This window comes from Prionailurus viverrinus, chromosome B1, assembly GCF_022837055.1.
Source record: "Prionailurus viverrinus isolate Anna chromosome B1, UM_Priviv_1.0, whole genome shotgun sequence".
Taxonomy (NCBI): domain Eukaryota; kingdom Metazoa; phylum Chordata; class Mammalia; order Carnivora; family Felidae; genus Prionailurus; species Prionailurus viverrinus.
The window spans coordinates 105,106,221-105,119,315 of record NC_062564.1 but is presented as its reverse complement, the minus strand read 5'-3'; the positions used below and the strand labels follow the sequence as shown (position 1 = coordinate 105,119,315).

The following is a 13,095-nucleotide window of genomic DNA, read 5'->3' as shown; positions in this document are numbered from 1 at the left end:
TAGGGGGTATTCATGGATTTCTGTCTTGGGTAACTGGGTGCCATTATCTGAAATAGGGAATGAAAATGGGCTAGTTTCTAGATGGGTGGGGAAAGTCATGGCATCAGGAATAGGTAATGGTAAAGATACCAATGCCAATTTAGGACCTAATTAAGGTATCTGTGTGATATCCAAAGCAGATGCTGTTGCTTAAAATAGTCTAACCTGAAGATATACATCTGGGAATACTTGGTGTACTGGGAAAGCTGGTAGCCAAGTCCATGATGGCAAAGAGACTGCTCAAGGATACAAGAGGAGTAAGGTCAAATTAACAAAAGAAAATGGAGAGCTTGGGAACAGAGGGCCTTAAGAAAAATATTTAAAGTGTATCAGAGATACAGTTGCAGAACCAAGATTTAGTGGGGCTGGGGAAACCAAAGGGAGAGTTAATGCTGTTATTATTTTTTAATGCAGAGGTTTTTTCCTCCTCCTCCAGAAGTTTTACATTTCTTAAACGCAGGAATTGCCTTCACTTTCACTATTATTTCATGTTTAATTCAGTGAAGGGAATCTATAAACGCTCAATACATTCTCATTCAGTCTTAAGCACAATGCACCCATATCAATGTAAAATGTTTCTTCATTCTAATTCTTCAAATAAACTTCTAGTTACCCATGAGTTTACTTAAATCAATTTTTATAATCTGTATGTTCTGCCTGCACCAGCTTTGAAATGAGTTTCAAAATTTTATTTAATTCTTATTGAGGGATCTTTGATACTAAAGATGGTAATGGTTTTTTTTTTAACTTCTATTTTTAAAAAAACAGTGTATTACAAAACAAAGTTTAGCCCAGTTCCCAAGCAGTAGCTTCTAACTTCAAACCTGTTCTAAAGCATAGTAAGGAGGCAGCCAAATTTTTCTTAACACAATTAACCATTAACCGAGTCAACACGGTTATTACAGCTTTGATTTTATTAACAGTCACGAAACAACCAGTTAGGGAATATACATTCATGCCAATGGAAGCCATTTAACTGCAAACAGATCATAATGATTCACAGAAAGCTAAAGGGATTGCATATTCGCAAGTAGTTTCGGTGCCAGGCAGTACAGATTGTTCCCTCTCAGGTAACAATGCCTAACTAACCTAAAGCCCAGTCCTTGGTAGGTCCGCGTTCCTGAGCTTAGAAAATACCGAATACAATGACCAAGAGCACCGGAATAATCACCTCCACTTGAGGAGAACTAACCCTCCTTCTACACCACAAAGCCAACCTGCACGCACCTTTCCCAACAGCTCAGCAAGCCCTCCCACACCGCCCTGCCTTAGGGGAAATGTTCAAGCTCCTGCTCTCGCGGGATCTCGCGCCTTGGAGTAAGTCAACTGGATCGCGCGCCCAATCGAACCCCCGCGGGAATACAGTTCGCCAGGTCCGGAAAGCCGGGAAATCGCGTGCGGGGCGGGGTTAACTCGGTGAGCGTGAAGGCGGAGCCTTTCCCAAGGAGGCGGGGCGGGCGCGAGGCGGAGATTGGGGCGGGTCTCCCGGGACCTGTTGATCGCAGGTGTCACTGTCCTGACTGGCCCTTGGGTGTTGGGGCGTGTGCGCATGCTCCGTGCTCCGGGTCGAGCTCTGGGCGGCGATACCAGACGCCACTGCTCCAGTTCCCGGTGAACCTCGGCTACGATGGCAGCTGTTAGTATCTGCCGGGTGTTGGCGTGAGGCAGAGCTGGGCCAGCGGGAGGTAGCCCTGTGGAAGTGGAAGGCCCGTGTTTCTCTACCTGGACCGCACGCTCCTCTCGTTAGGAGGGCAGAGCTCAAGGTAAGTATCCGAAACTAGTCTCTAGATAGAGATCCAACGACTGGAGACCCCGGGCCTGAGTGGGAGACCCCAGTTTCAGCGCCAGACCTTGTCTCTCCCCTAGCCCTGTGACATCCTCCGCTCCTGCTCCGCGGACTTTTCGCCCGGGTTCAGGCGCCCGAGGGCACGCAGCCTGCCCGCCTCCTGCCCGTCACGTCCCGGCCTGGCGGAGATGCCTCTGGGCAGGCTGGAGGCGCGCGGGAGGCGAAAGGAGGTGCTCTATTTACTGGGTCGTGGCTGTTCTTGCTGCTGTGTTTGAGGGCGGGCAAGAGGCAGAACGTGGAGTCCAGCTGGGTGCGTTGGGATTGTGAATATAGCTTACTTGGCCCCTGCGCCTTGCTTGCGAAGCCACTGCCACTCCTGAGCAGCAGCTCTATAAAGGGGTCCAGATGGTTATGTTGTCCTCCTTGGAGAAGACAGATGACTGGATACGTAAGAATCTTTGGGCTGGTGGTTTCTGGTTGGTAGTAGTAATTTATGAAGTTAATGTTTAGCTTTTAGACAACAACTTATGGGACATTTACCAAACTACTTTTAAACATCGTTGGAGAACAGGAAGTACTTGTACAGGTGTACTAGGGAGGCCTTCTAAAGACTGCAATCTGAGCATGTTCTGAGGTTTTGTTATCTTGCTGCAAGGTTTTCTGTATCAATACAAAGTCTGATTAATGCTTGCAAAATGTACTGGAAGGCTTTATTTATTAGACAGCAGAGTATGCCAGAATGTTTCCTTATCTGGAAAAATATATATATACTTTTGCACTGGATTTTCAAGGCTATTGTGAGGGATGTTTAAACTTCGGAAGTTCTTTGTAATTAGGGTCTGATTCGCTTTTAACTCTGTTCTTTAAAAGAACATTGCTAATTCTCAGTGTTTAAAGGAAGTAACAAGTACTAACAAAATTCTGGTTGAAATGAGCTTTTGGCTAAATGGGTACTTGTTAGTTTAATTTTCTATTTTTGGTTTCCTGATGATGGCCTAGGCAAAGCTCCTTCATCCTGTGAAGGAGAAATTAGAAAAATAAAACTTACTTTGTAAAAGTAATACATGATTTATCTGCCATTGTCATAAGAATTCAAATAGACAAACTCAACTGTAAGTAAGAGTTAATTACAGTCTGGAAAAAAACACAGGTTTTGTTTTTGTTTTACATTTTGGAGGCTCTTAAAATGAGCTTTTTTGGACAATTTGTCTACGTTCGTGATTACTGGTAATAAGCTATAAAGTGATTTATTTAAGTTTGTTCACAAATTAAACTCATTGGTATTTATGTGTATTTTTTCCTGCAGTGTAGAAAATAAGTAATCAAGAACACCTTTTTTTCTTTATTAGTTAAAAACTTTTTATAAACATATGTAGATTGTATATTGTTCATGAAACTTGACACTAGTTGTCAACCCATTAATATTCTCTAGAAGATACAAAAAGAAGTTTTTAAAAGATAGCTATTTTAATATGGGAGGGGTACCGTTCTCCACCGTGTTTGTTCTCTTCCTTAAAAAAGAAAATCTCTTCAAAATTTTTTATGATTTTTACAATGTACTGATTCAAGATTTTTTTGTATTATATTTAGTGTCAAATGTTTCTTTTAAACTGTAGTATCAAACACAATTTTAGAATTATGGTTTAGAAGTCTTAGCAAGACAAAGAGTTAAAAAGTAAAAATTCTGATTTATTTTAAGGTGATATGCCCATTAAAGAGTCAAAATCAGAGTTATTTTTATCTTCCCTGTTGATACTGTTTGGAACTCACTCACCTACCATGCTAGGGAGGATGTTGCTGTACCCTACAATTTTCCAAAAGTATGTTTGAAATCTATAAAGTGGTAGATTAAGTTATCCTACAAAGACATTTAGTTACTACAATACTGAGCAGATCTTGTTATTTGACAGCTTTAACTATAAGGTGTTTCTTAATTATAGATCCCAAAGACAACCTACAGTGAGGTCGTTTATGTAGTGCACCTGAAAGTATTCTGAATATAGAGCGTGCTAGGTGTGCTGGGGCCCAGAAGATTGTCAGTCTAGCCTACTAGTACTCATGAGCTCTTGGATTAAGGGAGGAAGTGTACTAGTAGATGTCATGTTTGGAGAACTAACTAGAGATTAGTGATGATACAAATATAGCATTAGTGTATTATTAATTTTGTACAGATGAAATGATGTTAGAAAATTTTGCATTACAACAGATACACATAGTAGGAACAAGAAATGGAAGCAGCCTGTTCTACCACAAATAAAACCTTCAAAAGTTATTTAAACTTTTAAATATTAACTTTATATAATATCCTAATCTTGGTAATAGGAATATTACATATATATGGGGGGTGCTCTTTAGGTAAGAAGTGTCTATTCTTTGCTTTTCCAAGTTAACTGATACCCTCTATCAAGAATTCTTAAAGGAGGGTCCATGATTTGAACTGTAGTCTGTGGTTAGAACTGAATTTTAACATAATTGATGAATTATATTATGAATTTTATTTTATGCATTTACAAACGTTTTCCCGCGGAGTCCATAGGCCTCATTAGGCCACCAAAAGTGTCTCTGACATACACAAAAATGCTACAAACCATTGTATGTAGTTGAAGAATTTTTGTTTTATGAGTCACTTCAGAAAAGTTGTTGCTTATATTCATATTCGTAATTCATCAGATAATAAAATATTATGCAACATAAACCATGTTTCAGTACCTAAACTATCATTTCAGTTATCCGAATTGTGATATTTTTTTAATTAATTTGGTATTTTTGAACACATTTTGTAAATGTAACCTCTGTTTACTTCTATTTTGTAAATATTGACCTGCAGAAAGCATTTTGAAGAAATACTTTTCCTTTGGAATTTGGAACCTCCAAATTCCAAACTTTTTTTACTTCCTTTTTGTGATTTTCTGAGTTAGCAAATTTATTCAGTGAACATTTATTGACCTATTGTATGCTAGGCACTAGAGAATCAAAAATCAATGAGACAAAGGTAAAGTAGTCAGAAATAGGAGGTCTTCCTTTTCTGAGCCTCATCTCAGCCTGTTCCCAATCCTCTCCCAAACTGAAATGAGTTTCCAAAGATCCAATAGTTCTTGTTTTCTTATACCTTACCTTTGTAAGATACCGCTTCTCCTCCTCCCATTACCCTTTCGGCTTACTGGTCACCCATACCACACCTGTGAAGTATTTTCTAAGCCAGCAAAGGACAGTAGATTACTTCATTTTTGTGTTACCACTGCACTTTGTACATTTCTTTTAAAACTCTGTACTGTGTTTCTGTAGAGGGAACGCGGAGTAAGAGAACCTGGAGATGATGGTATGTGTGCTGTCATCTCAGGTGTACGGAGAGTACCATATGGACACCACGAAGGGTGGTAGGCAGGCAGAGGAGCTTTCTCCGGGACCCAGAGACATGATGAGAGCAGTGTCCAGATGTATTTTGGGTGCTCTAGTTATGTTTTATGGCTGGATGGATCATGTTATTTACGAATTAAAGTTCTCATTAAGGAAGTTTGTAGTTATTTTTCTGAAAAGTGGTACATAGGTTGAATTTTTCTAAATTAAATCTCTTTTGTTTGCATTGTTATTCCAGAGTTGCTTTCCATTTATTTCCGATGCATTGCCTTCTAATGTTTTAACTTAATTTCTTTCTCTAGTCCAAAAGGTTGTAAATGAATGTTTAAAACAATACTGTGATGAACCATTTGTAAAGTGAAGCATTCCCACTTTTTTTTGTAAATTAGAATTTTTCATGTTAAGTTTCTTACAGTAGGATAGCTCTGTAAATGAAATTGTTTTATTTTCTACTAAGAATAACTTATTCACAGATACTAAAATTTAGAAATTGATACTTTATTGTACAATTTATCTGATCTAACTAAGGCTATAGTCAAGATTGATACATCAGTGTAAGGAAATGGAGAAAGATAGCAAAATGAGATATATATAATACAGCTTTTACTTTCTTTTCAAATGTTTCTTTATATGATTAAAGACCATTTACCTCAAAGGTAGTGTTGCTGCTATCATTATAGTTAGCTTACATTTATTGAATGCCTGCTTATTTTGGGCATTTATTAGGGATTTTATGCATGGTTTATGATATTTAACAACTATGAACCTTTTTATATCATTATGATTATAGATTATGTAACTGATATGATTTTAATGATTGAATAGTTGAGTAATTTTCTGTGATGCTAGAAACTTTATCATTGGTGGAATAAATAATTGTGGGACACTTGAGGTCAGTATCAGACCATAGATTCTGTCCTTGTCAAGAACCTATCAGGGCATTCTTTGTCCACCAGATGTCTTCTAAACTTTTTGGCCTGCAAAGTAAAACTCTTGCCCCTCTCATGGTGGCCTTCCGTTTCAAGCAGGATGTGAATTCTGGAAGACTTTTCCTCCTATATAGTATGTTGTATTGGCCTGAAATAATCCTACCTCCTTGGCAATAGTACTGACAATGATGTAGCTGCCACTTGGTGGGAGATTGTCCTGAGTCCTGATTGCCTAAGTCATCTTTGTTATAGGAGCACTGATTTGTTGATTGAGGTTTCATTTTATTTCCTGAGCTTTCTTTAATAAATATTTAGTGAGTACTTACCGTGTACTGTGCACTGTTTTACATGCCTGGGATTCCCTTTACAGTCTAAGATGATTGAGAGGAGAAACAATAATAATCCTAGTAAGTCAGTTATATAGTATATAAGATGGTGATAAATGCCAAGGAGAAAAGAAAGGTGGTAGAGCAGGGTAAGGGGAGTTGGGAGTGTGGAGTGGAGGTTGTGGTTGCAATTTTAAATCAATATAGGCCTCATTTAGAAGGTGTTTTTTGAACAGAGCAATCCCGAAGGGAGCCAGGGAGAAGTCATGTGGGTATCAAGGGGAAGTGTGTTCCAGGCAGAAGAATAGCCACTTTAAAGCAGGTGTTTGCATGGTGTGTTCAGAAACAAGGAGGGTGATACAACTGCAGTGGAGAAAGTATAGGAAAAGTATTTAGAGGTGAAGGTGAGGGGATGGGCAGGTGTGACATAGTAAGAAATATATACAGTATTTGATCTCTGGCACCATTTTCTGGCACACAGCCTCTAAAACCCTTGGAATCTCTGGAAGCAATAAATGTGTTTTTTTGCATGCTAATGAGATGACTGGTGGTTCAGAGCTCCTAGATAGCCTTAGGAGGGGGCGCTGGTTGCCAGGGGAACCAACTGTGTGATTAGAGGAATTGAACTTTCAGCCTGTCCACCTCCCTCCACTTCCAGGGAGGGGAGCGCGGTGGATTTCGAGCTAATCACTAATGGCTAGTGATTTAATCAGTTGTGCCCTGTGTAATGAAGCCTCCATAAAAAATCCTAACTGAAGGGATTTGGAGAGCTTTTGGATTGTTGAACATAGGGAGGTGCCGGGAGGGCCGTATGTCTGGAGAGGGCATGGACATTCCATCCCCCTTCCCACATACCTTACCCTTTGCCTGTCTTCCATCTGGCTGTTTCTGAGTATCTTTTCATAATAAACCTCAAGTCTAGTCGGTAAACTGTTTTCCTGAGTTCTGTGAGCCATGCTAGCAAATTAATTGGATCCATGGAGAATGTCATGGGAACCTCCAAATTATAGGCATTAATCAGAAGTACAGGTAACAACTTGGGACATGTGATGAGCAGCTGAAGTAAGAGGGATGGTCTTTTGGGACTGAGCCCTTGTCTTGGGATTTGACACTGACTGCAGGTAGATAATGCCAAAATTGAGTTAAATTGTAGGTATTGTGTTGGTGTCCACTGAGAATTGGAGAATGGCTTGTTGTGGAAAAACACATCTGGTCTCATTAGTGCAGTGAGAGTATAGAAAAAGTTGTTTTTTACTTTTGGCAGGTAGTATAGGGCCTTGCAGTCCATTGTAAAGACTTTTTTGGTTTTAATCTGAAGGTAATAAAGACCCATTGAAAGATTATAAGAAGGGGGATGACATTATGATTTAATTTTAGATGGCTCTTTTTGCCTGTTCTTGAGGGTAGGTTTTGTTGGGTAAGGGCAGCATCTAGGAGACAATTAGGCTATACTAGCAATCCAGGCAAGATTTGATGATGGATACGTCGAGAATAGTAGAAGCGAGAATAGTAGAAGTGGAGGGGGTGAGAATTGGTCACATTCTGACAGAGGTAGGTGAGAAACCAGAGTCAAAGATCATAGCAAGATACTTGTTCTCAGCAACTGGAAAGACAAAGTTACCATCAAATGAGATGAGGGGGAAGATATAGGCAAAGCAAGAGTTCCGTTTTGGCCTTTGTCAAGGCAAAGAAATGTTAGGTTATGCCTGCTTTGGCATAATTGGCTTCTGAAGTATCTTAAAACAGATTGCTATAAGCCATTGTCTTTAATGTTCATACTCTATATTCTGGATACACATGAACTCATGTCTTTCTCTGGTTAGTTATCAGTGGGAACTAGTGAGTAGGTAAAAGCCATAAGAGATAAAGCATAGTTCTTTTTTAGATGAAAAGAAATAGTGCAAAAAAGTACAGAACATTGGGAATTACTTAAAATTTCCTTTTTTTGTTTGTGGTGGTACAGTATTTTCTTATGACTTTAATCTCATTTTCTGTCTTTGTTTTATAAATGTTCTAGTACACTCTTCTCCAATACCTCCATTTGTGGGGTGACAGTGGTTTTGTGTGTCAAAGGATATCTGTTCTTCAGTTGTATCTTCCTTACTCTAATCCTTCAATTTACAGAAGTCAAGATACCTCTATAATGAATTAGGCTTTTAATTGCTTCACCTTGCTGTACCTCTTCACCTTGCTATCGAGTTATTGAAAATGAAACCTTGAATACTTTTACTAGTTAGGTGAACAGTTGTAGTGTACCAATAAAAAGTCTTCAGCGTGTCTTTGAGTTGCTGTATTGCTTATTAGTGAAAAGATGTTAAAATGAAATTTTACTTTATAGTTTGATGGTTAGGCCAGGATACTATTAAAAATATATTTCAGTAGCTTTATTAGCAGTGATTTTATTAGTAGGATTATGGGTATTCTATATTTTCCCTATGCAATACTTCTATGTTATTTTAAAAATCTATGTAATATTTTATAATCAAAACAAATCCCAATAAACGTAAAAGAACAAAGGAATTTCATAGCTTTATTAGCACTTTTATCAGTTTTCTAGGACCTCTGTAGCAAAGCAGAACAAAATGAATGACATAAAACAATAGAAATTTATTCTCTCACAGCTCCAGAGGCTGGAAGTCCAAAATCAAGGTTGGCAGAGTTGTTTTCTTTCAAGGGCTCTGAGCAGAAGCCTTCCTTTCCCCTTTTTGCTTCTGGTGGTGGCTGTCAATCCTTGGTGTTCCCTTACCTGTAGTTGTATCGCACCATTCTCTGCCTGTCATTAAACAGTATTCTCTCTGTGTGTTTCTGTCTCTTTTAATGATAACTGCTAGCCTTATTGGATAAGGGCCCACACTAATGACCTCATCTTAACCTCATTACATCTGCAAAAGCCCTATTTCCAAGTATTCACAGGCACTGGAGGTTAGGACTCTAATATGCCATTGGGTGAATACAATTCAATGTTTTTTCTAGCTTAATATTCATTTTTAAATCAATTGAAGAAAAGGGAACACGTCCAAACTCCTTTTTATGAGGCCAGCTTTACCCTGATAACAAAGATAACTAAGGACACTACAAGGAAAGAAAATATAGGCCAATGTCCCTGGCAAGTATAGATGGAAAAATTCTCAGCAAAATGTTAACAAATCAAATTCAGTAGCATATTGTAAGGATCATGTACTATGATCAAGTGGGATTTATTACTGACGTGCAAGGATGGTTCAATATTTGAAAATCAATAAATGTCATATACCACATTAAAGAAAGGAAAAATTAGATGCAGAAAAGCATTTAACGAAATTTAATATCCTTCCAGTATAAAATTTCTCAACAAAGTGGGTATAGAGGGAATGTGCCTCAATATAGTAAAAGCCATTCATGACAACTACACAGCTGACATCCTTTTTAATTATGAAAAGGCAAAAGCTTTTCCTCTAAGATCAGAAACAAAACAGGGTGCCCATTCTCACCACACCTATTCAACATAGCACTGGAAGTCCTAGCCAGAGCAGTTAGTCAAGAAAAAGAAATAAATGGCATCCAAATAGGAAAAGAAGAAGTGAAACTATTAAGGCTCCAGCAGGAACTGTTAGAACTAATGCTCGAATTCGGTACAGTTACAGGATACAAAATCAATGTAGAGAGATCAGTTGTATTTTTATTCAGTCAATTTTATCTGAGCCTAAAATTGCAATATCAAATTTCTTTTCATTTATGTTTTCTGGTATGTCGTATTTATTTAAATTTTTTTTTTGTGTGTATACACGTATATAACATATAATGTGTGAATGTAATTAAGATACATACTATAGGTTTTTTTCGTACAGGCTTTTTTTTTTCACTTTTATTTTCAAGTTTGGCTGTCCATCCCCATTTTAATAAAACATATACACACTCTTCCTTAAGAAGTTCATGTAAAGCGTATATATTTTTTCACATGTTTTACAAAAATGGGATTATATTACATTTCTGCATTTTGCCTTTGTCACTCAAAAACACCCTCTTATATAATTATGTTCCTGTTTATGGATATTCAGTTTGATTCTTTCCTTATTTATTGCACCTACATAATATAGCTCAAACAGGTAATACTTTTGGGGGGCATAGAATCTCAGTATTAGAGCTTTTAGATTGAAGGGTGTTTGTTTTGGGGTGCCTGGGTGGCTCAGTTGGTTGAGTGTCCAACTCTTGATTTTGGCTCAGGTCACGTTCCCAGGGTTGTAAGATCAAGCCTCGTGTCAGGTTCTGTCCTGAGTATGGAGCCTGCTTAAGATTCTCTCTCCCTTTCCCTCTGTCCTTTTCCCCTTCTCTCTCTCTCTCTCTCTCTCTCTCTCAAATGAAAAATAAATAAATAAATAAATAAATAAATAAATAAATGTTTTTAAATTTAACGGTTGTTGTCAGGTTGATATAATATTTCTGCAAGGGTAGTACAGTATAATTACATGTTTTATTAGTTAACAAGAAGAGAAAGCACTTCTTTCCATTTATTCCAACCAACAGTGTCTCTTTTAACTTTGCAAGCCTGATAGAAACAAAGTACTTTCATAATGCCTCTGTGTTGAGGTCTCCAAGATCCCTCTCATTCCCAGGTTTGGTGATTTTGTAAAACTCCGAGTACTCAGCATATATTATTTCCTGGTATGCTTTATTAATTATGGCAAAAAGAAATAAAGCAAAATCAGCAAATGGGGAGCGATCATGGGGTGATGTCTGATGGAAATCAGGCACAAGTTTCTCACAATTTTATTCCAGCAGAGTCACAAAAAACACACGAATTCCTCCAGCACCAAATTGTGGTGACAAGTAAAGTGTTGTCTGTCAGAAAGCTGTTTAGAGACTCAGTGCATAGGGTTTTATTGGAGTAGTCACATAGTTATCCTCTGCTTCATAGGTTATCAAAATTCCATACTTCCAGAAGGAAAACAGGTGTTCAGGATAAAACACAGTTCAGGCACAGTAACCAGCACTCACTAGTTGTTGTGGTGGGAATCCTCTCAAAAATTTAAATTCCAAAAGCCTAAAACCTTGCAAACAGGCTTTTCTGAGATGGCAATCTTTGGTCTTGCTATTTTGTCTTTTGTCTTTTTTCTTACGTAGTTTTATTGAAATATAATTCACATATCATACAATTTACTCATTGAAAGAGTACAATTCAGTAGTTTTTAGGCAGACCTATCACCACAATTTTAGAACATTTTCATCATCTCGAGAAGAATCCTTGTATCCTTTAGCTGTTACTCTTCCCTTCTCATCTCTATAGCCCCCATTTCTCCAGTCAAAGCAACCACTGACTGTCTCTAGATTTCTCTGTTCTGGACATTTTGTATCAATGGAAACATAACGTGTGGTCCTGCATGACTGACTTCTTTCACTTAGCCAAGTGTTTTCGGTGTTCATCCATACGGTAGTATGAAAAGTACTTCATTTCTTTTTTTTTTTTTTTTTTAACATTTATTTATTTTTGGGACTGAGAGAGAGATAGAGCATGAACAGGGGAGGGTCAGAGAGAGAGGGAGACACAGAATCTGAAACAGGCTCCAGGCTCTGAGCTGTCAGCACAGAGCCCGACGTGGGGCTTGAACTCACAGACCACGAGATCATGACCTGAGCTGAAGTCAGACGCTTAACCCACTGAGCTACCCAGGCGCCCCAACTTCATTTCTTTTTATAGCTGAATAATATTCCACCGTTAGAGTATGTATACACACGTAACATGCTCATACCATATGTTGTTTATCCCTTCCATTAGTTGATGAACATTTGGGTTTCCACCTTTTGGCTGTTGCAAACATTGCTTTGTTAGCTTTTTTCTGCATAACCTCCTGAATATTTATTGAAAGCATAAATATAGAATCACATTTGCATTCCTGGAATAAATTCTCCTTGACTATTCTTTTCAATAGTGTATATTATTCTTTGACACATTGATGCATTATGTTTGCTAGTGCTTTATTTATGAGTTTTATATCCAAGTCACATTAGTCTGAAATTTATCATGTTTTGATATTCAGGTTATGTTAGCTTCATTAAATGATTTGGGATACTTTGTATATTATTTTTCCTGTGCCCTGCAATAATATACCATTAGAATTAATAGTTCTTTAACTTTTAGATGAAATTGAACTTTGAATCCATGTGATCCAGATGGCATTTGCAGTGGGAGAACTTTTGTTTCCACATTGTTCTAGGTTTCGAAAATATTTTCTACTTTTTCTTGGCTTGATTTTGTTAATTTGTATTTTTTTGGGGAAATTACCCTTTCCTTTAGATTTTGAAAGTTATTGCCATAAAACTTAAGTGATATTCGCTTACAGTTCTTTTGGTTGCTTCTGTATCTGTGGTCATTTCTCATTTATCAATTTCCTTGGTGTTTATATATCTGTTTCTTTTTTTCCTTAATCAAGCTTGTGAAAATTTTGTCTGTTATATTAGTTTTTACAAAAGTTTATTTTTTGATTCATGTTTTCTTTCTTTTTAAAATGTTTATTTTGAGAGAGAGAGAGAGAGAGCGAGTGAGCTTGCGTGTTGGGGGGGGGGGTGGGCAGAGAGAGAGAGGGAGACAGAATCCCAAGCAGGCTGTACACAGCACAGAGCCTGACACAGGGCTCAATCCCACCACCCTGGGATCGTGACCTGAGCCAAAATAAAGAGTCGG

The 13,095-nt window shown here is 38.0% G+C and overlaps 1 protein-coding gene across 1 annotated transcript in view; it reads left to right on the top strand.

Annotated features, from left to right (window-relative positions):
- Window positions 1–1,538: 1,538 nt before the first annotated feature.
- Window positions 1,539–13,095, top strand: part of USP53 (ubiquitin specific peptidase 53) — a 64,108-nt gene continuing 52,551 nt past the window's right edge. Inside the window, exon 1 of the mRNA XM_047856811.1 lies at window positions 1,539–1,802. The gene's annotated coding sequence lies outside the window, so the exon portion shown is untranslated. The remainder of the gene's footprint in view (window positions 1,803–13,095) is intronic.